Source organism: Anopheles aquasalis, chromosome 3 (assembly GCF_943734665.1).
Source record: "Anopheles aquasalis chromosome 3, idAnoAquaMG_Q_19, whole genome shotgun sequence".
NCBI lineage: Eukaryota > Metazoa > Arthropoda > Insecta > Diptera > Culicidae > Anopheles > Anopheles aquasalis.
The window spans coordinates 47,856,049-47,860,175 of record NC_064878.1 but is presented as its reverse complement, the minus strand read 5'-3'; the positions used below and the strand labels follow the sequence as shown (position 1 = coordinate 47,860,175).

The 4,127-nt window shown below is 46.6% G+C and overlaps 1 protein-coding gene across 2 annotated transcripts in view; it reads left to right on the top strand.

Moving 5' to 3' along the window:
• Positions 1–1,580: 1,580 nt before the first annotated feature.
• LOC126578473 (protocadherin-like wing polarity protein stan) overlaps positions 1,581–4,127 on the top strand; it is an 18,829-nt gene continuing 16,282 nt past the window's right edge. For both annotated transcript variants that reach the window (XM_050241065.1, XM_050241064.1), the window contains exon 1: positions 1,581–1,699. The gene's annotated coding sequence lies outside the window, so the exon portion shown is untranslated. The remainder of the gene's footprint in view (positions 1,700–4,127) is intronic.

Sequence of the window (4,127 nt, the reverse complement as noted above, 5' to 3'; positions counted from 1 at the left end):
ATCACCGGACAAGTGCCATTTGATAAAAGGATACCAAAATATCGCCGGTTCGTAGGAGAATCCGTGCCATGCAGAGTGGTGTTACTATATTTCACTATTTCTTACTTACAGCAGCAAGAGAACGAAAAAGCGAGGCACTCGATCAGGCCACCATCACGATTCGATTCATCGCCAAAATGTCGTCGTTATGTTGTGGGGACATTAATTGTAAACGTTTTTGGTTGGACCGTGCAAAGCTCGGCGCAGTTTGCTACGGACAGTGCCTTAGCTTGCAAAACATATTCCGTCGATTGGAGATTCAACGGGAAGAGCCACTTGAAAAATGCAGCAACATTCAGTGCGTGAGCAAAGATCGCCATATTGAGATGCTTCAAAGTAAGGTACGCGAGTTAAGCGAGAGCATCAAACTTATGTACGACGAATGCAAGAAGGTTGGTGGGGACACTAATGACATACAATCGGAGACATCGCCACTACCGGCCGCGAATGGTCAAGAGCAATTGGAAATGGTTGGAAATGGAGAGACGCTGAAAAGTGGGATCCAACAATCAAACGAGTCATCACCAGTAGAGCAGACTTCCAGCGAATCATTTCCCAGCACCTACCACGACCAGTTGATCCTCATGCCATCAAACACGATCATGGCGATTGATCAATCAATCTCCGAGACATTGCAGCCATGCACCTCACAAGCGATCTGCCCGTCTGTTCTTTCTGGGCCCCTGAATACCTCATCATTTGCTCCTTCTTCACCCCAAACTCTATCCACAACGCCGGGCTTTGTGAATATACCATTTCCCCTCTGCTCCCTTTTGCATCTGACCGATATGAATCGGTTGTTTGCCAATGCTTCCATCCTTAACTCAACGGCCCACATTATCACCAGGTTGATCCAGCGATCTACCGCAGCTAATTGCAATCAATTACAAGAACAACTGTTCCTGTCCGTAATTTCTCGCAATTTGGCTAAATCAATCAATATCAGTGATTTTCCCCATTTCCTCAAATTTTACCATAAAATTCTATCATTAGTTTGCCACACAACCGACGAGGCAGAGACGGTAAACATCATTCAAAATGTGCTGCTCCAGATTAAGAGTTCTGAGGAACCCTAATCAGCGTGTATTGGCGATTAGTTATTTCAAGTTTTGTCTTTGAATTTTACCAAACAGTTACCGGATTTTGTTCCTTTATACGAAATAACTTTAAGGTTTGGATTGATAAATCGATGAACTCCCACAAACCCCAGAACAATTGTCGAATTTTTATTTTTTTAAAAATGTTTGTGTTGATCGTTCAGCAACGAGATTGTTCGGACGTGCGTAAGTTGCATCACGAGCGTAACCTGCGCAAATCTGTACTTATACAATATTTGAATAATGGTGTCGTAAAAATACGATCTTTTCGGCTTTTCAATGTAGCCCAACAACAGGCAGACTTACAGGTGCTACAGCAGAATTACATACGAATCAAAGCAGAATAGTGACGCTATTCTGCTGTATGATTTTGCCCGCCGGGTCTCGATTTGACGCGATTCACTGTGCTGACAAACACATCACAAACGCTGAAAAAAAAGTCGAAAAACGCTGAACGCTCGCGGACGCTGTTTGGCCGTGCTCCGCGATTAATTCGCTTTTCTCCATGGAATCGTGCTAGTTTTCGGTCGAAAAGTGCACTAAAGTGTCCACGGAGTGTTCGGGTAGGTTTTGTGAGTGGATTCCGGTGGGCAAATGTGAATTTAGTGCAAAAAATCGTATCCGAAAGGCTTCGAAAGGGGTTCGCCAGCTCGGTCAAAGAGGTGCGAGGGAAACCGGCTAACACGTAGCGTGCGTGCGATAGAGCGAGATGAAAACAACGTGCAGGTGTAGTAGTGTGTGGGATTAATGCGATCAAGTGAGCAGGAGCAGGAGCAGGAGCGGCAGGATGCAGGGGTTGTGGATGCAAACAAAAGTTGTGGCGCCGTTAAGGGAAAAGGGAGGTGAAAAAAGAACGGCAAAACGTGTTTCAAAAACGAATCTCGAGCCCAAAAGGGGAAAGGGAAACGCAGCATGCACCGCTCAAAGGTGCGCCCGCGGAGTCCCCTGCACTTGTCGTCATCAACGGCGGCGGCGGCGGCGGCCTTTCTCGCAGCCAAACATAACCGACTGCTGCGATCGTTGCGCTGTTGTTGGGGTGGGGGCACGTTGTAATTGGTGCGTGAGTTTGGAGAACAAATCAAATCGAACGAACGGCAAAGAAGATGCGCAGAAATTGCTATTGCCAGTGGGGGCGCGGGGAGAGTGAAGAGAAAAGTGTGAATCTCGCGAACCCTCCGCGGCCGATGACTTGCGGTTGTGTCGAGGGTGTACGAGGTGCAAAGCCGAAAGGGTTGAAATTGAAACGAAACGACCACGGTGTGTTGGGGCCACGAGAAACTCCTAAGCCCGTCGTCCGTCACGCCGTGCCGGGCCGTGGCGTTGTAGCGACCGCGTACCCCAGACAAGTTCACATACATATCTCTCAAGCCCGGGCCGCCCGTTGGGGGGGTGCACAACGCTTGCAGTAACGGGTTGGCGGAGCGAAGGAAGCTGGACGAACGTGTACACACCGGTCATTGACAGTTTACCGCTAGATTTGAGCTTGCTGCTATTAACGGCTATCTCGGCGGCCTACCGTGGCGTGGCATGGCGAACCCGTGGCTGAAACAACCGTGTGGATATGTTGGATACCACCACCGCCGCCGCCGTCATCATCATCACCGTCATCGTCATCATCATGAAGCAGCGGGAACGGGGCAGCAGCATGCACACGCTGGAAGCTGGAGCATTAACTTCATCATCTCGAACCACCTATGCGTTCTTGGGTGATAGAGAGAGGGCAAAAGAAGGGTAGAAAGCGATACCAAAGGAGAGAATTTGCTTACGCAAGCATATTTTCCTCCTGGCATGGCTTCGCATGCTTGATGCTGCACGTCGTCGTCGTCGTCGTCGTCGTGCGTGGATAACCAGTTTGTGATAAGCCATTTTCCCTTACCCTTCCGTTGGTATTTGCGCCACCGTCTGTGCGGAGAGAGAGGGGGACAGTCGGGAAGAATGTAGGCCGACGCCGGTTTCCAACAGGAAACGGTATGATAATGAAGAGAAGATGTTTCTTTTTTCGTCTCGTTTTACGACCTGACCACATAGTGTGGCCACCACAACACAACACACATGCTGCTGATGCGTCTTCGACCTCTACTTTGAGATGAGCGGAACCATTTTGATCGGATGTTAAAATCCGCTGGTAAATCAGGTACCAGCACGCACGCGGTTACTTTGATCAACGGGGCTACAAAGAACGCACTGAAGAACGGTGCTGATCAATCAACATAGGGAAGTAGGCATCGAAGATCGGTGCATGCAGTGTGGCGCCTCAAAAATAATCCATCGAAAACATTAACAAAGCTATAAAATAGTTTTTATGGCCGAAAAATGAAGCTGTTTAACGTAGACTGACGACATGGAAGAAACTCGTTAAATAGAGCCATTGAGAGATAGTAATTTGGAAAGCATCGATTTTGTTGAAGTCGTTGAATAACGAATCGCGGATTCCATGCGATGTTTAGATCCATTCCATAATAACATATCTATATTTTTGATTTGGAGGTCTTTTTATCGTGATTTGGTTCTCACAGGAACTTTGTATTGATTAATTGAATCAGATTACATGTAAAACAATACTATTCTATGTTCGCTGACGAATTTATCAGAATACGACTGAAGTTGTTAAATATTGATAAAAGCAACAAATTAGAATAGCAAAACGATTTTTCACGCAGGCTAGTATTTGAATCATGTGAAACATGCACTGTCGCTATGTAATACAGAAATACGCCAAACAATCTGGAAAAAAGTCAATGTCACCCCGTAGAACGAAGCTTTGGAAGAATTTTGTTCTTTTGGAAAAATGCAATCGAGCGTACCACGGCTGCACGTTTTCACAATTATGGTTCTCAACAGCTTCGTCCATTGTTTAAGCTCATCGTGATGAATTTCATGAGCCGCACATAATTAATCCCACAAGCGAGAAGAGGTTCTAACAAAGAACGGCTACGATGAAGGGCTACGTTTTTTTTTGTTCTGTTGTGCGGTTTACCATCACCCATTTTC